The sequence below is a fragment of the Pleuronectes platessa genome, chromosome 1 (assembly GCF_947347685.1).
Source record: "Pleuronectes platessa chromosome 1, fPlePla1.1, whole genome shotgun sequence".
Classification (NCBI taxonomy): domain Eukaryota; kingdom Metazoa; phylum Chordata; class Actinopteri; order Pleuronectiformes; family Pleuronectidae; genus Pleuronectes; species Pleuronectes platessa.
The window spans coordinates 9,317,745-9,340,965 of NC_070626.1; the positions used below are offsets into that span (position 1 = coordinate 9,317,745).

Consider the following 23,221-nt stretch of genomic DNA (forward strand, 5'->3'; position numbering starts at 1 on the left):
TATTATTAAAGTGTAAATTGAGCGCAGTACAGAGGAGGATTGGAGGTAGGACACTCAAGCCCAATTCCTATTCTCCGTTGAAGCTCCAGTGTAGCCTACGCATGGCAGGTACCATACGCAGAGCTCTAAACCCTAGGTACTTACATTTCCCCAAAAATGTAACTAAACGGTGCATGGAGGCAACACAGACCTATGATTGGTCCGCTTGGCACCATCGCATCTCCAGCAGACTCACTGCCATTTTTGAATTGAGTTGAAGGAACGAACAATGAATGCTCTTCAATATCTATTAGCTCCAACTCCATCACAATCTGCTAGTAACACCCACCATTGTTCTAAAGTAAACAGAGACGCCAGAGAATTTGTAAATTTCACCAACATCGCATAAAAAATGTGCGTAGCAGGAAACATGATTGATTATGTTCTGTCTGCACATTATTGCAGAGTTGTTCACGTCTGAGTTGTGATGCATCGGGAAAAAAAGGTTAATTTGCATCATCTACATCCCTACCATGTGACCTCAGACGCCTCGACCAAGAGGAGAAGCTCCAGCCATCGCATTTTCAAAGTTAGTGTGATATATGTCTTTAATAATTCAGTATGGCCTTCAAAAGAATGATATGAAAATGTAAATGCTCCTCGATAACAAAAAGATTTCCCCCCACTCCTGGCCTATGCTTTACCCATACACGTCTACATGTCTGGACCTTATGCTTTCTCTCCACACCCTGATACTGGAGTGCTCAGCCGGGGGATGGGCTGCCCACACAGCGCCTTGCCTGTCAATAGATCAGGGCCTGACTCCAGCTTAGTGCACCCTCGCTGGAAACCTCAAATGAGGTGCAGCACAAATGCATTCATCTTCATCAGAAGAGCACGGGATAAAGTATCAGGGAGTTATTGTGCTGCAGAGATGGTTTCGGGAAAAGCACTGGAACCATGTTTTATTTTTGCCTCAATTTGCTGCCTCAAGTGTACCACCACTATCTCATCGTGCCTCTGCTGGGATATCTAATTATGTGGTGTCAGATCAGTCTTTGAGTTTACAATTGCATCTTTCATAGCTGTATGAAAAACTTCATGCTCAAAAAGGTTCAGGTCTGCTGTTTTGATGAATCACCGCTCTACCAGACACTCCAGTGACTGGGGTGAAAACACAGTGCGCCTTTGAAGCTCCGACTTGCGATGAAAAGGGAGACGGTTTGTATGCAGTGTTCCAGTCGATACCGGAGACCAAAACAACCCACTGAGATGGAGAATCCTGGATTTGTTCTGGCCAGAGTAATTCATTAAACTGTTGCTCATGCCCGTTTATCATAATCAATCAAAGGGCAGCTAGGCCGAAAGAGCAATTTAGAGCACTTCAGAGTTATGCAGTGGCTGAGTCTGTAATAAGTTTGAGGAAGATTATATAAGGCATTATTGGACCTAGGAGTACAGTTGGTGTCAGAATCTAATGAATCATTCATTAAGCTGCTTGATATCTCGCCTATAGGCTACAAATCCGTCCACAGGTTAACGCAGAGAACAGAGTAAAAAATTAAAGTGAATTAAATGTGAACATACAAATACTTTTAAAATAACAGAGATGGAGTGGACCAGGTGGTGAGAGCATATGGAGGTTTAAGGCAGATTTTTTTAGCAATGAAAACAAGGTTTTGTTTATTTTACATAGCACAGAACTTCTCTGTTGCAAGTTTTCGGTCCAGCTCAGACAAAACAGACGTACTTTTATCATGAAGGAAAACATATTCTGCAGACGCTATATAATTGGCAACTGCTTGCTCTGGGCAGACTTTGGAACCCAACAGTATTGATTGTGAGTAACACCAGATGCCAGGGTTGGATGAGCAATGAGCAGTGAGAGGGATAGAACTGATGAGTGTGCCACGAGGGGGTTGTTTGTCTTTTGGCCAGGGAAATGTGTCAAGACTCGCAACCTTCAAAATCCATCAGGATCCAGCTGTCAAACACACTACATGTTCATTAATGTGCACGAGGCATGTCCAGGAAAATCCCCCCGTATCCACTTTCAGAGTTTGCCTCTCGAGCAATGGCGTCAAAACCTAGAAATCAACATCTCATCGATCGATCACCTATAATAACTAATCACCTCCCACTAATTTCCTCCCATGTTGATAACAGGATGCAATGTATTTCTTTAATGAACAGCATTGAGATGATGCATTCTGTGAGAATACAGGAAGGATTTGTGAGATATTTGATCGAAAGCATTACTTTGTAAATGGTGCGGAATAAAGCAATATAGCCGACAGATTATTCACCGTAACTGATGCCAAATGAGCAGCTCTGATCATTCTCAGTGTTTTTCCCCTCACCAGGTTTGCTGATACCACACGCAGTGAATGAACGACCCACAGTCCCAGCAGACACACGTTGCAGCTGCTGTGCTGCTGCCTCTTAGATCTTCAGGACTTGGGCTATGTTTTGCCCCACTTACATGCAGCAGCTTTGTGAATTAACAAGGCTGCACAATAAAGCCTGCTTGTGCTGCAGTGGTTACCAAAGCCTTCCTGTGGGTCTGAATTAGTGTTCTTGGACTTGTACCCAGAGTCCCTGCAGCCAAAGGAAGCTGACAAGAGAAAAAGAGAGAAAAAAAGAAGAAGCTCTTTGCTGCCTAACACCAGCAGAGGGGGGTGTGCTCAAGTCAGGATGAGCCGGCTGAAGCATGCTATTGTTTCTGAGCGGCCACACCCTGAGAAAAAATTCACTGACAAAGCTGAGTTGTTATCTTGTATTTGTTTGACGATACAATGATCCAGCCTGGCACACTTCAAAGATCTGTTAATCAAAGCCCTCATTCAGGATTTAACATATACGACTTTAAAGAAGACATGTATCCTTCATGGGTGTATGGAACACAAAATAATACAATATAGTACATAAAAAGACGAAATACATCACCTAGGAGTAAAGGTTCATACAATTACAAAATACTGCATATTAACAGGAGCCATCACATAAATAAAATGGATAGATACATAGATCAAGATTAAATACTGTACTTCATTTTAAATATAATATAATAAACCAACGGCACTCAGATAGTGAAAAGATTTGACAGACTCCAATAGCTGATATTTATAACCAGTTAATAGAGTTGAGCACACCCAGCAGTTTGAGATGTGAGTTACTTACTCATCATTTCTGCCTTATACTTTTCAAAGTGTTCTGAAAATAGGTTTTTAATAGTTCTGGCTGTTACTCAGGAAACAAACCTGAAAAACAAACAGTAGATCCAAGATAATGTAGTCCCTCCTGTAGGGTGCTAATATTTAGAGCTTTTTGTTTTTTTAAATGGGGGGGGAAAAGGCAAAGAAAAAAAAACTGGTTAAAGAAAGCCTTTCTGTGGAGCTTTGTGAAATAGTCTGAGATGAATTATGCACATCCACTGGCTTTTGATATCCATCCCAGAGGGCTTTTTTTTCTCTTTTCATTAAAACTCTATTTTCTTCGACTATGCATCCTTTTTTAGAGAAAATGACAGGGGCAAAATCCTTTAATTCAAATCAGTGCAAGATTACATTTGTAGCTTAATGTGTGTGGTTTTTCTGCGGCCTATGGCTGGTCACTGGCTGAAGGCTGTAATGTTTTACATTAAAGCTTAATTTGATAAGGCCGTCCTGTTGTAGCAGCAGTTTCATGCTATCACAATGAAACAGAATGAGAGTACCTGAAATCAATGCAAGCACAATCGCACTGAAATCAGTTTTGCAGTGTGCATGTGTGGAGCAGTTGTCGGAGGAATCAAACGTGAAGCAGGTACGCTCTCAAATGTGGTCTGTAGCTCTGTCTGTCTGCCGCTGGAACAGAAGAAGTGGAAAGGCCGAACAAAATGCAATTTGACTTCAGGGACTGAACATGTTGTAAGCGGTATAACATTTTTTAGCTAGGTTTATATGTTTCCGATCATAAAACATTCACACGTTTGTGGACTTGGTGTTATTAAGCCCTTCATGACCAGAACTTCCAAACGAGCCAACTAAGCAGCTGCTTAGGGTTCCATTGCCACCACCCCCCCCCCCCCCCCCCCCCCCCAAAAAAAGCATGCACTGTTTGCTGATGTCTTTGCTGACAGTCTTGCATGATGAGCATGATGAGCGTGATGAGCAGGGGTCCTCGCATTTGTTTGATCCAAAACTGGCAACAGTGGCACACGGACTTGATGCAGGCTGTGAAAAAAACAAGAGAAAAGATCGTGTGTACCGCAGGAAGAACTTCTATAGAGACAAAATATTTGTTTTATATTAACAACAAAAAGTGGGAAAAAACTATATTGTTTTAAGAATGTAATGTGTGATTTAATCATAATAATTAATATAATCACTTGCACTAATAGGCGTAAAATTACCGTATATAAAATAAATGGTTCTATGAAAATATTTCAGTTTGTATCACAGCAAGGCAGGGCCCCCCAAATCTCATCATGCTGTAGGGCCAGCAGATGTACAGCCCTGCCCAACTCTAAACCTAACCTATCCCCCGTTAAGCACTTTGACCTTATTTGACTTTATGGTAAATTGCTGTATCCAGCAGTAGACTGGAAGTAGGGCTGATGAGGGCTTTGCAGAAACCCCTACTGGCGAGAAGTTGTAGCTACAACTTTAGAAAAATTTATAAAAATGCAATTGTCGTTCTTGCTTTTTTATACAAAATGTCATTTCATTTTAAAATCAGTGCATATGTGCAGCCTATCTGACCTTATGATGTAGAATAGATACTGACCGTCCACATCAGCTGCTGTGCTCTCTTCACATACAGCAGGTGTTCAGGTTTACAGTCTGTTGTAAAATCCTCTAAAACTAGAATAAATTGTTGTTGGCCATTTAAATGAAAACTGAAACAATGAATGTTGCCCTGAAGCACTGTGTTTAAAGCCCTGTCACTATATAGACTTTCTATCAGCACCCCCAACTCTAACTGACTTCCAGAATCTATATGTCCACAGACATCCCAACATGCACCGTGGCAAAGCTTTCTCAATCACAATTCATGTATCCAACAAAAACAATAAGTACTTTATAATTGATTGACTTCATTGGCTGGATATATGTCTGTGTGTCTCATGTGTGATGGAGGGGGGTGCCTGTAGTTTAAACTGTGCCGGATCAGACGCATATTGCAGAGCGCATCGAATAGTGATGCGCATCACAGGCCAAAAGAAACTACCCGGGTTGCGTGGAGGGAAAGACACGGAGCTCATCCATATTAGAAGAGTCTTTAATGAACTCCGACCGTCAGAGACACTCCTCCTCCTCCTCCTGCTCCGCGCCCGTAGCCAGTGGATGCGCGGGATGAGCTCCAGAGCTCCGTCCCTATCAGCAGCATCAGCAGCGGCAGCAGCAGAAGCGGCTCCGCCTTGGAGACAAAGGGAAGCGCCGCGAATCAAAGTGTGCGGGAGAAGCCAGTTTTTCCCCCAAGACAACCCCCCAGTGCAGCCGCGCTCGCCCGGAGGAGGCAGACAGACGCGCGCCCTGTCCCTGGAGACTCCTCTGGACTGCGCAAAGATGTGAGAGTAAAAGCGCGAGCGGCATCGTGATTGGCCACCCTCTCTCACTCTTTCTTCCTCCCTCTCTCTCTCTCTCTCTCTCTCTGAAAGCACCGGGCAACAGAGTCATGCTTCCTCCAGCCACAGCATCATCCTCTGCGAGGCGGCATCAAACTTGAAGGTGCTGCGTTCGCAGTGTGCACGGTGGAGGCGTTCACCGCGGCGACCGTAAACTTGCATCATTCATCCTCTCCTCCCTCCTCCTCTTCCTCAAAGAGGCGGCGGTACTGACACACAGGGACTTGGCTGATCAACTAGTGAAGAGGAGGAAGACGCTCTCACTTCTCACCCCTGCTCCTCAGCTCCATGGTATAGGAGAGCTCCACCTACAAGGTAAGTCCAGAACTGGATAGGCACACGCAAACTGCAGAGTAGCTGGTTTCCACTCAGGTCTGTGAGGTTTTGTTGGCTGTTACATCCTCAGAAGCTTCTAGCGTCTGTTGTGTTGCTGGTCTCAATGTTTCTCAGATGAGAGTGTAGCTGGATAACTCACATGTAGGAAAGTATTGACCCACAGATCGCCTGTTGATTCCACTGATCATGTTCACCATAAGGGTTCAATATTACAATGCATAGACACTTCAGGTGTTTTCTGCAAAGCGTGCTCACTGAAGAAGACATTTCTTGGACCAACTTAATAAAATACATTATTTATTATAAGTAAAGTTTTTTGTCATTAAAGTTAACAATTGTGCTACTATAACTTTTTTAACTTTAAGTTGATCAAACATTTGATTGGTAGTTAAAGTCATTTTTTTCAAGACGGTTCTTTTGTCAGTGCTTTGTTCCAAGGAAGTTTGACCCTTATCTGTTCAACTCTGCTCATAGGTGGTAGTACATGAATTAAGAGTTTATTTGATTGAAATCAAATATGCTGTTGAGTAATTGTTTTCTCTGTGCTCATATTTTCACACGTGTCAAGGTAGGACTTGTGTGTAACAGGTCTTCTTTTCATGTATTGTTGGAGCAACAGTGAGGAAGTGATTCATCCCAAAGTGCTCAATGAATTTTGTTATTTCTTCTCTCGGGTCAAACATGTGGCAGGAGCGGACTCAGAGTGTTGAGGAGATCAGGACAGAGGTTTGTGTGCGCTGTATGTTTTGGTGTCGCATTGGATTTCTGTGTTTACTAGACTATAAAAATAGCCACTGCACGCTAACTGGCCCGGGGCTTGTGTTTTTTTGGATTATGCCACTTTTGCAGCATAAATGATTTTGCTCCAGCATCGTGAACACAACCTTGAGCTTTGTGGTGACTGTAACACTGGAGATGCTCCGGGAGTTCAGTCCAAAGAAATCTGAATAAAAGCTGCCCGCGCCAAATCCAGACAAAGAAAAACACAAACAAGCAAAACAACAACAACAGAGGAAGCAACTAACACAACATTTCCCGCTTGATTTCCTTTGATTGCTTAAATTCATTATTCAGCGTCTGTGGTCAGTTAAGAAAGGCTAAAGTCTGAAAGATCTTAAACAGGCTTTGTAATTGAAAGTGCTGTGACTTGCTGGCTTTAATCAATTACTGAGAGGGAGCGTGGGAGTCATCAAAGCAGAACAAGCTCCTTTTGAGGTGTGAGACCTGTGGCTGGTTGACTTGAGTTGCATTTCATTTCAGTGCATGATAAGGCTTTATGCACATTCATATCAGTCTTTAGTATTGAGATACATTTGGTACTTCAATCATTCATTTAATTCACTTCGAACTGAGGTATGCACAATGATGGCTCCACACGTACAATTTTTTTATAGTTAGGTATAAAAACTTTGACCAGCAGAATACTAGAGTAAAAATGTGTCCTGGATGATCTAACATAATATTATACAGGTTCTGCCACTTTGGTTCTACTGCTGTTTGAGAGATGGTTTCCACTTAGGTGTAGATTCCCCACTTAAACCATGGACAGATGAGCATTTATGCTTAGAGTCCGTGCCTGATTTAATTTGTCCTGCATGTCTTCACTGGAGGAAATAGGATTTTACTCCCTAATCCAACCACATGTCGTAATTTAGGCTGTAGACAGGTGCTCTTTTTTTTTTTTTTACCAGAAAATCTTGTTATGGTACTTGACCCTAGTGTCAGCTTTTAGATTCCCTCCTCATGTAAAGACAAACCCTCTGCAGGATCATAAACAGAGCGGTAATTGCTAGTGAGGTTGCTCGGCGGCTTTAATCAATTACGGCGCCGTCCTCCATCCAGAGAGACGGGCGAGCGCAGGTGTCATCAAAGCAGAATGAGGCTCCTTTGAGGTGGGGAAATGTGAGCCTCAATGACTTCACTCAGCTGGGTCACTGGACACACAGCAGAGCTTTGACGCGTACAAATTGTGCTTGAAGATGCTGTGTGCATCCTGGGAGGCTCAGCGGCTGGCAGGGGACCAGCGGAGCGGGGACATTGCACTCCAGATGGCCCAGAGAGGCCAGAGGAAGAGAGCGGTCCAAGCCCAGCTGGGAGCGAGGGAAGCTGGACTGCCGGTGGTGTGTGTGTGTGTGTGTGTGCGTGTGTGTGTGCGTGTGTTAAGTGATTGTGGGAAGGAGACGGGATGAGAGAAACAGTAATAGAGGTACGTCCGAGGGTGTGTGTGAGTGTGTGTGCTGAAGGAGTGATTGGAAGAGAAAGGGAGGGTGAGAGAGAAAATGAGAGGGAATGAAACAAGCGCCTCAGTGTGTGTTCGTGTGTGCGTGCGTATGTGTGCATGGAGGTTGTGATAGGAAAAGTGTGGGAGGAAGACGAAATAAAAGAGAAGATGAAGGAGCTTGTATGTCTGTGCGGCTGTGTATTTGTATGGGTGTGTTTGTGTGTGTGTTTATTGAAGGAGTGACAGGGATGCAGAAAGGGTTGGAGATGCAGAAAATTAAAGAGAGAAAGAAACAGGCGCATGTGTGTGTCTGTGTGTGGGAGGAGAGAGAAAATGAAACCAGGAAAAAGCAGGCATGTGTGTCTGTGTGTGTTAGTGTGCGATTGGAGAGAAAGCGTACTGGGAGAGAGAAAAGCAGGAGGAACCGAAAACTAAAAAAGAGGAAGAAGAAAAGGAATGTGTGTCCCTGGGAAACAGAATGCATGAAAGAAAAATGAAAAATAAGAAACTGGTATGGAGGGATGCTTGTGTTTGTGTGTGTGCAGGGATGGGTGCATGTGTGGTCTTAATAATAATACTAGTGTTCTCTGATGATAGCTATTTACATTTACACATAGAAAACAAGTCCAAAGGCGTCTTAACTCACATATTTCATGTCAGCTCTGACCTCTGACTCTGCGAGCTCCTTTATTCACATGCTCCTACAGGAGCCATGTGACGCAGAGCGCTCGTCATGTATGTGCTTTATGGCACACGGCTGCAGGCGCACGACTTCCCGCTGTGAGCTCAGAATCTGATATCATCTCCTCGCTCTGATGAGAGGATTTGCTGCGTGTGGGAGGATATTTTCTCCTCTCTAATTTAGAATTACTATACATCTTCAAAGGTTGGCACCCCTTCGAACATTAAGTCACATGAGAACCTGGGCAGTTGCACACGGCAACAAAAGCACGCGGCGGTGGCGCGGAGAGAACTTCGCCTCACTGTTTCCATTTGGAGGAGCCGCTAGAGAGCAGCCGGAGAGAGTGCATGCTCTGTTCATTCCGCCACATCTGCTCTGTGATGGCACGAAGCATGATCTGCACTTTGATCACGATGAATTATTCCTATCCCTGACTATAAATACGGTCTCTCTCTATCTTGCCTTAAACTAGGAATCTGTGCTCGCGTCAGTGTGGCTCTCTCCCGAGTGTGTCACTGCGGTCGCACTGCTGCTCTGGTTTCCTTTCTCGCTCGCTGAAGGAATCTGTCGTCATACCTCTGTGCAAAGCTATTCTGGACTTTCTTGTGTCTGGTCCAGAATATTTTACAGACTGAGTGCAAAACAGTTAAAGCAGTATTTAAAAGTTAAACAAGAAGAAACCTGAAAAGAAAGAGGATCAATAAATCTGTCCTAGAGGATGTTCCCTGTCTGGCACCACTTTCAAGAATGTATTATTCTACATAGAGACTTTAACTATACAACATGACAACTATGTTCAACATAAGTTTGTTTCCATCAGAACTGTTTATTGCCATTCCATTTTGCCTTACAGTACAAAGCTTCTTCTAATGTCCTTCATACACACGTTGTGTATTTGCTGCTGATCCACTAACTCTCAGTTACAGTTTCACAAATACACAAAATGGATAAAGTGATGGATTTCTGCTAATTCAATCTCACCAATAAAGCCATCCAAATCCTCCCTGTCTGTCCGTCCTTCGATTTTCTCCACCGCCGTTCATCAAATCACTTCCTTTGTCTTCCCGTTGTTGCAGAAAAGCCTCTTGAGACTTAAGAGCATCTCTGCCGACAGTTTGAGCTGCTGTAACAAACTGTTTCCAATTAATACAACACTGAAGTGTCATAATAAATAACTGTTCTATGCTGCTGATGGAAATAAGCAACTGTTCAGCTAAGAGGTTCAACAGACAGTATACATACAACAGCATATCTTTGAGAGGAAGACGTGTCTTTTTAAAATCATGGCATCAGGTTCTACGTTCACTGGATGTGATGACTGCTGCTGGTTTGTTTAACAACTTAATATTTTGTCATTTTAGTGGAATAGATTTTTTTCGGAATATTACAACATCAGCCTGATCTTGTCCCACTGACATTATGCTTTTGCATGTCCCACATTGAATCGCCTGCTAGCTTGCTAAATTGTTAGCTTCTGTGGCTTCAGTAACATTAGCATTCCTGTCGCGGTTGCCTAGCAGAAGCATTCTGATGACTTCACCATTTGAACGCCAACACATGCCTACGCAATCTGTCTCGTCCTAACACCCCATCAGTGATGAGTGATGCATGGACAACAGGCAGGACCCCATTAGACCAAGTAGCTGGCCCAGCCCTTCAGTAGGGTTGTGCAAAATAGCCTAAATCTCTTTCATTTTTCACTATTTCATATCCGGATACAAAGGGCTGGTTCCTTCTTCTCTTCTGTGTCATGACCTTCTGCATGTTTGTGTTGACTGCATGCAAACTCCCTGTCTTCACCTGAACACAAAGCACCATCCAATTAATTAAAAGAAAGAGTGATTGAAAGAGTGATTTGTGGCACACCAAATAAAATGATAAAGCGTGACAGGGTATATTATATTAAATGTAATATAAAATAGACATTTCTATCCTCACACAACATGTGTTGTCATATGGCACAGTGCCACTATCACCAGGTTGTGTTAATCACTATTCGCATGAAAAATGCGTTGCACAGTCCCTCAACTACTTATGGCATCCTGTCGCTTTAAGCACATCCATCAATCAATCAATCTCCAAGGAAGAGCTGTCATGCGTGCTTTGAAATGCAGTCAATCTTTATGTAGACTTTGTCTTAGATGCCCAGTGCACAGCATGAGTTTTACATTTTGAATGTGCTATATACATTTGGTGATGTCCAGGGTTCTGTGATTCATTACCTCATTGAAATACAAGACTCCGAAATAGACCATAATTCACCGGAACACCGGCAAACTGGACCTAGGCGGCTGAGCTGGGATTGACTTTGTGTTAATACATCATTCCTGATTCAGCTGACTACAGGCTCTTGACTGGCATACTCAAAACCCCTGTGATGTATGAGGAACAAACTACCGTACGATTCATATGAGAGCACGGGAGTAGTGACGAAGAAGGGTTTCAGGCTGTGCTTTAGCAACAATCAACGGCGACTGCATCTACATCTTTGTGTATCGATGAATCCCACAGGGACGTGGTGTGTCTTTTCTTAGCATCACTGCTTGTGCTTGAGAGTTTTAAATAGAGAAAATCCCTCATTCTTACAACACAACACCTTCACATCGTCGAACAGCCTCACCCACAAAGCATGGCACCGTCAACCCTATCACCTCTAATGGGAACAAAAGGTCAGGCCTTAATTATTCATCCGGGATGTCAAACAATGCGTACCCGCTGTTATTTAGGGTGGGGGAGACCCACTGAATAATTCACAGGCCGGATTCTATTTCCTTCCAGGGGCAGCTCGCTGGTTCAGATGTTTGTGAGAGTCTTATCTCCGCACAGGAGCCCTCTGTCATTCCTTCGCTGACCTTGGCTGTCACTGCCGCGGCAACATGGATGGCACAGAAGGTGGCAGAGACTTGTGTTCTTCCCCTATCTGCAGGCCTCCTCCACAGTGAGTGAGAACGAGTAGGAAGGACTACAGGGAGCTGGCTGTTCCTAGTCTAAGTTCCCTCAGTGTCTGTTTACAGTACGCCATGTGCCACGCTGTGCCTGATGGGTGCCAACGTGCAAAAAAACAGCAGATTACTCTTTTACAATGAGTTATTCTGCTTTTCACCCACGGTTCATTTCTGTCTTGGTACACTAGCCATGTCAATTGCGCTTAAGCGGCTTTCTTAAGATGTGAGGGGTGTTTATTGCGGCTGAAGAGTCAAAAGCAGATATTAATGCTATTAAAGTGCATTAAACTGAAGAATGCTGTAATGTGAGTCACTTCCATGGCAGGATTAGAGGGAGGCAGCATGGGCAAGATATCTGAGTGAGGAGAAAATGAAAACGTTGATATGTGAGAAGCAGGAGGGAGAGACGAGGACAGATGAGACAGAGAACGAGTGAGAAAATGTGTGTCTGTGTGAGTGAGAGAAAGAGAGAGAGAGAGAGCGAGAGAGAATCCTTGTGTCAACTCTAGCCATCGCTGAACAATCAAATGCAGAGACACACACACAAATGCAGTATAAATCTATCATGCAGCGGATGGAGAGCAGCCTAGAGGAAATCAAATGAGCAACATCTTTGTCATTGTAAATGCAATCAGCAGAATGACCCCATCTTCCTGCAGCCACGATCTCACTGCTGTGTGTATTGAGGCACTCTGCGGCCAAGGAGATCATAAGGACTGACTGCTCTGCCACTATGGATAAAATACAGTGATCAATAACTATGGATAGAGGCACTTAGGTTATCAGATTTGTTACAGGATACTGGATCTGAAGAGGGTTTGTGCAGCTGTCATCAGAGTAGATAGACAGACATTTGGACAGGCTGGTGGATTTACATTATGTTACTTTACACATCGTTATATATGTATTAGGAGTATTTATGGTCTTTTCACGCTCTAGAATAATCCTGTGAGATTTAGTGTACTTTTAAGGGCGCTTTCACACGTACCTTGCTGGTCGGGATCTTTGGACCGTTCAGTTTTATCCAAACCAGAATAACAGCTGTGAAAGGAGCCACGGACCATGGTCCAAAACAACAGACCAAAGTTTAGTCTCGGTCCAGCTCAAGCTTAACTTGTTCTGTTTGTTGTAACTTTGGTCAGACGTTAGGGCTAAAAACAGGAAATAAAGAAAGTATTAAGCAATAGCAGATGAAGGATTGCTTGAAATCTTTGCCTTGGACAATATACATTTTGAACGATGAGTAGTCAAGTACTGCGCCTCAAATTAGTGTGGCTGGTAGTGAAATCATAATGATGTTATTAAGATCAAATATTAGATAACAAACCATCATCAGATGTACACCTGTCTACAAACAAATCAATGTCAACTAGGTAGACGCAGTGCAAATATGTGATGACCACAAGACTTACTAATGTCATTCAATATTCAGTTTTATTCAATTTCAATTATAATTCAACATAGCATGCTCCCTATTTTTCAATGTGAAACCAAAACTAGCCGGATTAATTGTAAACAATGCAACAAAGACATGAACCTTGGTTTGGAAATTGTGTTGGTGTGAAAACGCCATAAGTAAACAATGTCCACAGCATCTTTCTCTGTGTCCCACTGTTACTGACATGGCACTTTGATGTAAAGGTTCCTTCCCACTCGGCCCTGACCATATGTACTTGTCTGATGTGTTTCTTGATGCTCAGCATGCCTCTCTTCTCTCTCTGCTGTGGAACATCAGGGCTGTGCCTCCTCTTAAATCAAATTATTAAACTTGGAATTAAATATAGAATACATTGCATCCAGTCTATATTGTCCACAACATTTTCCTATCGAAGTTGCTCGGTCATGATAAAGCTAGTATTTAAGATATCAAGTACCTTATATGCAGTTTCCTGGTTCAACAATTCCAATGATTTCAATTTTAAAAGTCTGACTGAATAAACAGCTTTTATCTCTCACTGCAGAGAAAATGCAGTAAGAAAACCGAGTGAAGTGAGTGTAGACAACTGTAGGTTGACTCAATGAGTTCTGCTAAAGCTCCAGAATATAACAGTGGAAGGTTATTTATTTTAGAATATAGAACGATTACAAACTATTGTAGTAGAAAAATTAACTAAACATGGTTGACAAACTATTTTGTAGTTAGATAGTAAGCGTTTGAAGCCTTGATAAGAGACTTTTATGACTTGTATTTACATACACCAAATGTTTAAGACTTCAGCTTTTTTATGGTTTGGAACTGTTTATGACGTGAATACAGTGAGACCATTTGTGACTTAATTACCCATCAAAGGAAGGAGTGGATGTCTTCTCCTCACTTTAGGAAACACATGTGAATCAGCTGCTAATGTTTAGATTCCTCTCCTTCCCCCACCTATGGAACCTGTCTGGATTGGCTCAGAGGGACAGCCCTCAGTCCTCCTATGTAAGATCTGTGTTTTTGACTGTTCTGCATCCTCACTCTGAGACCCTTGTGGTTTCCCTGTGTTGATCCTTTCTGCAGAAAGCCCCTTATTAAATACACATAGATAACTTTGTTGTTTCCAGCCTCTTGTATCTCCAGATTTCCATCACACTATCATCAAAGATTTCTTTAACCATTAGAAGTGTTTACCTAAACACCATACTTCTCTGCACTGGAGCCCCTTATAGATACTAATGAAACATAATGTTACCATTTCGTCATTGGCCTAATTAGAAAAAAGAAGAGAAAACAAACATATTTCACATTCAATTATTTATGTATGATTTGGTTGCTTTACCGTTTCTATCACACTGCCTCACCTGCTGGTCGTCTGAATCTAGCTCTAAATTTTGCTCAGTTGAAGTGACCTCCTAGCCTGGATGCCAGACGAACTTAGCCCCGCCCACAACATTTTTGGTCGGGCAGTTCGGTCTGGAGTCGCTCCATTGGGAAAAAATTATGGCCCGACCGGGCCAATCAGATTGTCAGGGCGGGCTTTATACGATGATTGACAGATGATCAACGGTGACGTAAACCACGTCACCAAAGTGCCCTCGGGTTGAATTCGTTTTCAACAAACATGCCTGCCGCTGGCGAGCTGAGATGTGTAGATGCTGCCATTGAGTCTGTTTTAGAAGACATCGAGAGCGCATTCATTTTGAAAGAGGAACACAGAACGTGGAGGTGACGCCAAAGCACCGCGCTAATCCCTATCGCCCCGGCGCTTGGCTGTTCACAACGGACACTGAAGCGACGCTGAACCGCCGGGCAGCGCTAATAATATCACCCGTTGATCCAGTAGTTCGCTGCACGGCTTTGTGCCTCGCGGTGCTTCAGCCTCCGGTGTGACCGGCACAAAGTTTTAACATGGGAGTGGATGGGAGCCAGCTGTTATTTAAGGCTTGGCGCTGCGCTGAAGCGTCCGGTGTGAACCCGGGTTAGTAAATAACTCACAATGCGTTGCTTAGCATACGTCACATACTACGTTGCTCTGATTGGTTGTAGGTCTATCCAATTGAGCGAAGAGGAATTTTACTTCCTGGTCAGTTGAAACACGCCCCATAATCACAGCCCAATGGAGCGGTCTCAGACTCACATTCTGACTAGAATTGTGAGTCTGACAACGTCAGGCTAGTGACCTCCCTCAGCCAAAACAGAACAAATGAATAAATATGTGTTTATAAGAGTGCATAAAGGCTGTTGCCTAGCCTTATGCATGTCCTTGGTTAGATCCTGGTGTAAAGATTAAATGCTGAAAGGGTTATACCATTGCCTGGCTTGACAACAAGCAGCCATTGCCAACTTACCACAGTTCTGTTTAAATTCACCTACTACCAGTCGGTCCCTGACATTTACTGTGGTGGTTGCTATAGTATTTTTGTATCTGTGAATAGATATATGCAGTGTTTGTGCCATGTGCTAAGTGCACACATTAAGAGTAGCCTAATAGTTAATGCTTTCCTGTCATCTTATGTTCTGCTCAGGATCCAGGCTGATGAATTGGGGAATGAAAACTGAATTTTATTTAGAGACACTGATGCTCAGAGGTTGCTTTGTAATGCCAGCATTTCTTTCAGAGCTACTGACCTTATTGCCACCTTCACTGTGTTCAGAGCAGTGACAATGCTTGTTTATCCCGGAGCTGGAAAAAGGCCTGAAGAGAAGCAGGTTTTCGTCTGTGTCTTTTTGAAACCGGGGAGGATGTTGATTGCCCCAGAGAGGCTGCAGGCTGAGAAGCAGCCTTTTCTTCCAGGCTGACAAGGTGACTGGTTCAGATGCTGGGCCAGGTGCTCTCGAAGTTTGAAAACAGCAGGGTGCCTGGAAAACCAAAGACCAAGGACATGGACGTGCTCGCTGCCAACTTATGGCTGCACTGCAGGGCTCTTAAAACATTAACTCTCCTGGAACCACACGTGCCAAGGTGCCAGGGTGATGCTGACCAAGTTAATTACACTAATTTATCTTGCCTACAGTAAGCTTGTCACTAAAGCTTTGGCTACACATTTCGGTCTTTTGGATGCAGCAGCAGCAGGGTCTGAAGGTGGGCCCAAATGCACTGATCCTTTCCTCACAGAGCAGTCACGGAGTAGCGCTGCACCTGTCCATCATTTTTTTTTTTTTATCAATCTGTGTAAATCTTTTTTCGATTGATCAGTTAATCAATTTTTTTTAACATTTACTCGATTATTATGATATTGAATTTATCAAAAATAAAATCCTGATTTTTTTTTTATATTTATTCAATCATCTTCTCTTAAATACAAGCATATATGATGAAGAAAAACTGAGTATGCACTGCAAGGCATTATTGCACAACAAAAAATAGCCCAGTCTGAACTGGCCATCAGCCTTTACGGTCCCAGACAAAATCTCTCCAAAATAAAAAACTGAGAAAGTACAATTAAATAGTATTTAACAATGCTTCTTATTTATTTTCACATTGAACTGGAGGGTACTCTTATAATAAAATAATAATAATTTAATAAATGTTCTTTTCTTGTTTTGAGTAAAATATGGTTTGCATTTAAAAACAAAACAAAGAGTTTTTGAAAAAGGCAGCTTAAAATATAGTGCTTAATTTTAGAAGAAAAATAAAGATGTAGGTGTAACTCAAGGTGTAGTTTGAGTTAGCCCCTTATCTTCTTTAATCACAACTACATTTTCCCATATGAACAAACTCATCAAATATTTACAACTAAATAGCCTTATCCCTCCTTTTCTCTTTGTTCCCACTTTCTCTTGTTCATTTAGAGAAGTAAACTCTTCAGTGTGCTCCCAGGATTTCATCAAGCAGGTTAAAATAAGACTACTGAAAATGTGAGAAAAGCTGCGCAGGTTAAAAATTGAAAAACTCCATCAAAATCTAATAATATGTCTGGTTCAGTATAGATCACCTTTTGGTGACCCATGCATTAGATGATAGTGGGTGATTTTTTAGCTTTAGCTTGCACTTCGGGTGATTCCATGCTTTGACTTACGACACGCCGAGGCACGTTACCCATATCAATGTATTTACAACGCGTCACCCCAGCCCTATCAGGGACAAACACTAATTAGAGATTTAGGTTGAAACGTTTTAATAGGGTCTGCCCTATTAGATTAGATTAGATTAGATTTTCTTTATTTATCCACACAATGGGGAAATTCACTTGTTACAGCAATAAAGGAAAACAGAATTAAAGTAACAGTGCCGAAGCACAAATAAAAAAGATCACAATATGAGTTGAGTTTAAATTTAAAGCATTTCTATATATATTGTACATAAACAGAGAGGGCTGCAAATCCATTGATTTCTGTTGGTTAGCCAGAAAACAATAAGAGTTTAAGGTTATGGCCGAGCCCTTTCTCTCTGCATAGGTTCACCTGGCCACTTGATGCAGGAGGCTGCAGTCAGAGAGGGTCAATATCGTGATGTCACACAGCATTACATCTGTGTGCTGTAGTTAGCATCAGAATAGGAATATTACTCCCGCTCACATTTTACCCCAAGATTGCTTTTCCCATGTGTCCCAGTCAAGGTTTTGTGGAAAAGTTTTTTGGTTGTGAGGGTGGCTTCCTCTGTAGAGAGCTTTATTGACGATCCTTAAGAGTCTTAGAGCAGTGCACAAAGGGCTTCTGAGGATTGTTGAGCACTATGAAGTTGAGATTCCAGAAAAGGAGTGTGAAAAAATAGCTTGTCTGACGCTGGATTTTTGTGCAGGTACAGGGATGTTAACTCCGAGCAGCAGAAGGAGTTGCTGATGTTGCATATAAAGCAGCAACTGGTGAAAATGAGATAGAACTTGAAACAAGTTGTTGTCCCTGTTGACCTTTGCAGTAACTTACCCAGGTGACATATGGAAATGTGATTAGCCATGTTGGTGACTGATCATATCAGCAACGTTTCTTCTGCCGGTTCGAATCCCACTCTTTCCCATCTGCATGCCTAAGTGTCCTTGGCAAGATACTGAACCCCTAAATGGCCCCTCATAAATGCTGAGTGTTCTAAAAATGTAAGTCACTTTGGACAAAAGCGTCAGCTAAATGACATGTAATGGAATGTTGTTCCCTTAGCCTTGTCTACATCCAACATACCTGTTGAATGTGTCAGGTAAATAAGACATCTGCATATCCATGTTGCTCCATCACCGCCAAGGCAGTTACCTTAAGTGGTCTCAGTTCATTTAAATATTTGGCATCCCTAAACTACTACTGTCTGACAGAGGTTCAACTTCTCATCCCATCTGTTTGCTCAGGTGCTTTAACAGCATCACTTTGCAAATCAGTGGCAGACCATGCACCAAGTCAGGGCCCACTTGAACACTCTCACCAAATGCAGAAAACATTGCTGCATATTTACCTTTCTGAGCCGACAGGTCAGTGGGTGGATGGGCTGTCATTGCACTGCAAATGCTCACAACACAACCGAATGCAGAAACAGTACAAGCAGTACGTTGCTTTCTCAAGGTCACTCTTATTTATATAAATGTACTGCCTGTATAAGGTATAAAAAATATACTATATTTTTTCTGTAAACCAAGTTTAGTTTAGTGCACGTTGTTTCAATTACCAATCATGTACACTGAAGACTAGGGCTTGAAAAATAAACTGAGAAATATATCTGTGGTCTCTGTTAAGACCTTCAGATTTAAAAGTCAGAGACAACCTTTTGACAAATTACTTTTTTTATCAATCCACTACATCACAAGGTGAGAAAAGTCAACAATTACATGTTAGGTTGTAAATAAGACACATTTACGACATTGTGTTTAACACAAATTGGCTGTCACCTGTTGCTTTAATTGAAAACATTAGTTGGCTTATTAGACATTTATTCCCTATTGAACCAATGCATTCACACATTAATTGTTCTTTGTCATTAGTCACGTATGTAGTTGATCACGATTTAATTTGCCTTTAAACCGTTGTTTCCTGTTTCCTCTTTAATTGAGTCAATACAATCACATCTACCTTGATTGTTATTTAATGTTGATTGAAAAGTGATCAATTTGTGTGGCGCCATAATTACAACAACTCGCCTCCCCGCTGAAAGAAAATGAATCCCATTTTTTTCATCTGCTTCTCTGGAATTAAACAAGAATCAGAAGCAGTGGGTCTCTCATTCAATTAGCGTTTCATTTACCACATTTAAATACCCACAATATCTGCCCTCTTTGACCCGGCAGGAAGCCTCCTATGACTAATGATTGCACTTACCTGATTTCCCTGTGTAAGAAATCATATCCGTGTCTTTTCTCCATGATGCGCTCACACGAAGGCAAGTGCGTATGGTGACTCAAGATTAAAGGATTTTATTGGTGGGTGGGGGGGATGAGTAGTTTTCGACCAGGGCAGAGGTTTCACGTCAGGATTGAAAGCCCCTGTGATGAATCCAGCCAGCCATCTCACTCCAGCCTGACACTTTGATCTTCTGAAAGCGCATGAAGCCGCAAGTTGAACAAGTGAAACATTTGCTGGACATTTGCAGGCTGGATACAAAATGAACTGTACTTGCAAATTTGTATTTGATCATTTAAAATTGTTCAACAACTAGCATGTAGCTTATTTCAGCCTGCTTCACATGGAAATTGTTCTCCTTACAGTGTGAACATGGCGTGTTGCAGTTTTGCACCTTGGTTTCATCCTTTATAAGCCATTTTACAGGCTGTCTGTTCATTTCTGACCATATGATATTCTCCCTTTTGTGGATGGAAGATGCCAAACTGATGTTGTTTCTAGCTGCTGGTTTACAGGCAAGTGACAGTTATAGATAAACTGCAAGATTCTAAATTTTGCTAAAAAAAATAATGCAAACTCGATGCAATGTAATGCAGGAGAGGAGAGAATCGAAGGGGCCTTGCAGCAGTAAAGAAGGCAATTAACTCGGACCCCAAGCTGAGAGGGGTCCCTGATTATGTTTGTCCACATTTTGTCAGAGCCCTCTTATATTATATGATTGGCTATTTACAGGAGAGTGCAAGGACACTGTGGTGGGAAAACCCCTAATGAGGCCTACGCAACTAACATTCTGCCACTTTCATGATTTCAAAGGTTTGATTGAAGACTAGAATGTCTCAATGTGTGTGTATGATGAACCTGGGAAGGTGGTGGAGGTTTGACCTTTCTTTATGATTTCCATTCTACAAGAATCGTTCTCTTCTGGTTCGATGTGGGGCAACACAGGGTCGCTTGATACGCTGCTGTTCATAGGTGTCAGTGAACCTCCCCACCAAGGAAACACCAATATTTCTTTTTTTAAACTGCATGATGGTGACCTGGCATGATTTCACCAACAGGAGATGACACTACCAATCACATACAGTACGTATAATGTACGTACAAGGAGAATCATGTCAGCCCATAACTTAACCTATAACTGTTAAATTTGACATAATTTGCATGTTCTTTCAAAACCATTTGTTGTATTGGCAACACATTTTCAGATTAGGTGGGGGCTTTGTGTAAATACAGTCTACAATAGAAATTAGTCCCTTGAATGTCAAGATCGGACCTTGGAAGCTTTCATCAGCTGAATACTTAAAGTGCTTTAACAAAAAGCTTGGTTTAAGGGAGTTCCTATCACAAACTGAACTGCATGTTGTGCTTATTCCTGTAATTCATATTCAAATAATGACCACTTATTGGAGTCACGCAGATATAACCATATAACATTTTTAACCTTATGGTCTTGGAATGAAAATCTGAAAAAATAACATAAGACATAATACATCTAAATAAGTGTATAATATTGACAAAAGCTGATTTTACACTGTAGAAAGAGATGTCAACTGTCGGCAGAATTTGCTGCAGCGTTTGTATCCATTCCCCCCCCCCCCCAAATGAATAACCTTCAACAAAAGAAAGACAAAAAAAAAGGATAGCGTTCCCAGGTTAAAGAGCCGTGCCTATCACTCGGGTAGAAAACTGAATTAAACTTTAATATGAGCCATTTGCTTTCAGCCGTGTTGGTTCTCAGAGAAGACAGTGGAATTAATTTCTTGCATCTTGTTATGCTGCTATACACCTGCTGTTAAGCAGTGGAGTATTATTTCCTCAATGTAAGTGCTGAGAATTCAATTTTAATGAAGGAAACCTATTAATATTTAAGATGAATTTAAGTATTCGTGTGTGAGCTCTGTTTTGATGTCTTCATAATCTGGTCTGTGGTGTTTGATACGTATAATGATATATTTATGCAGCCATTAGAAATTTACATTGTTGGAAGAATAGAATTATATGCAACTATTTCATTTGCTTTATCACCGAACTTTCATATAGCAGGTTGTTCTCAGAATTTTATCTAGTTATCATATGACCGGCGGTTACGTCTTTGCTCAGGTAAATTAGAATTTATCATATGATAGGCGGTCAAGTCTTTATTCATATGAATAGAAAACAGAGCTAGAAAGAACAAAAACAAAAACTCAAGGAGGAAAATCTCCAAAGCAGCGTCGACAAGAAATAGTCTAACCAAAGAAGGATGAAAAAGCAATAGGTTTTTTGAATTAACCTCTTATATTGAGCTCTTTTATATCCTTACATTTAATCACTTAATCATTTAACTTATATTTTGAGTAAGTCCTTCAATCTCATTTATCATTTTATCATGATTGTTTTGATTTTCATTTATTCATTGATATATCATAATTGTTATGATATAATTTATTCATTTGGATTGTTATATTATTTATTTTGATTATCACATACTCGTTTTAATGTAGTCAGAAGAGTGTCAAAGTGTCAAACTGAAAAGTCCCTCACAGAGATACTTAAGGCCAAAAGCGTAAAAAGACCTCAGTTCTCGAGCTAGAGAAGACAAACTCTTGCAATGTATGCTTCTCCGTTTTGACGGACACGGACAAATAGGACCGCCCTCTCCAACGTGGAACGCCCTCTCCGTGCCTCTCCGCGGCTCCTCGGAGAGCTTTTCGTGCAGCTCTCATTTTTCTAACTACACGTCGAAATGGCGGAGAGCCCACGGATAGCCCTTGGCTGTGATTGGTCCGCTAACGCCAGCATTTCGGGACCTCAAACTTCCTGTTCCATTCCCTACATCACAATAAACCAAAATCACAACTACGACTCTATGATTAATGTGACAAGTGTGTTAAGCCAGCGGCGTTGTCCGGCTGACGGTGGCTGGTTAGAGCACTTACAGCATGTGTGTACGGTCACATACGGTTATAACGAACTTTGATAACGGGGATAGCGGGCTAGCCACCATGCTAACTGCGGTGGGAACAGCGCAAAACCCCGCTGACTTTAATCCCACGGCTGTCATGACACTGTTTCTCAAACACCGTCAGGTTAGAAGCAAACACTTGGTAGTAGTTAGTATCGGGTGTCCGTGCTGACTGTGTGTGGAAGCTGGGGGGAAGCTAGCTGCCTCCATGTAGCTTCAAGCTGTTGCAGCTGTTGAATTATCAACGCAGTTTGGAAACAAGACCGGGGAACCGCTGCGTTAAGACACGATAACAAAAGCATTTTGACCCGCTGGGTGTCACTTTATTCAGCAAAAACTGTCGCGTCATCAACATCCTTTTTCTGTTAGTTGCCATCGTTCACTGTGTGTGAGGAGCCGGGAGGACGTAAATAAACCAGCGTGGACTTCTTCTATATACCTCATGAGGTAGGCTTCTCTAAGCTCGACTTCCGTTGCGCCATCTACTGTTCTGGCGGTGAATTGTTTTCACAACAAAAAGGCTCGTAGAACTATAAATCAAAAAGGGTCCGTCCGCTCCGTCCGTCCGTCAGTCCGCAACGGACTCGGACGGACGGACTCGCTCCTGCCACGCGCTCATGGGTTGTTGCTAACTCTAAGCGATTCGCCATTATAGATGGCTTCCCGCTTTAACAGCATCAAACCAGAGCACAGCAGTGAACGTGAGGGATAGAATCAGGAGACTCTTGACACCCTTTGACTTTTGATGTAAACCGCTTTTATTTTTACGTGCTCGGTAGTTTAAAATTATATTTATTTTCGTAAATAGGAAAACCCCTGTAATCCGTT

The 23,221-nt window shown here is 42.1% G+C and overlaps 1 protein-coding gene across 1 annotated transcript in view; it reads left to right on the plus strand.

Moving 5' to 3' along the window:
• Positions 1 to 5,796: 5,796 nt before the first annotated feature.
• LOC128445905 (carbohydrate sulfotransferase 8) overlaps positions 5,797 to 23,221 on the plus strand; it is a 172,547-nt gene continuing 155,122 nt past the window's right edge. Inside the window, exon 1 of the mRNA XM_053428805.1 lies at positions 5,797 to 5,902. The gene's annotated coding sequence lies outside the window, so the exon portion shown is untranslated. The remainder of the gene's footprint in view (positions 5,903 to 23,221) is intronic.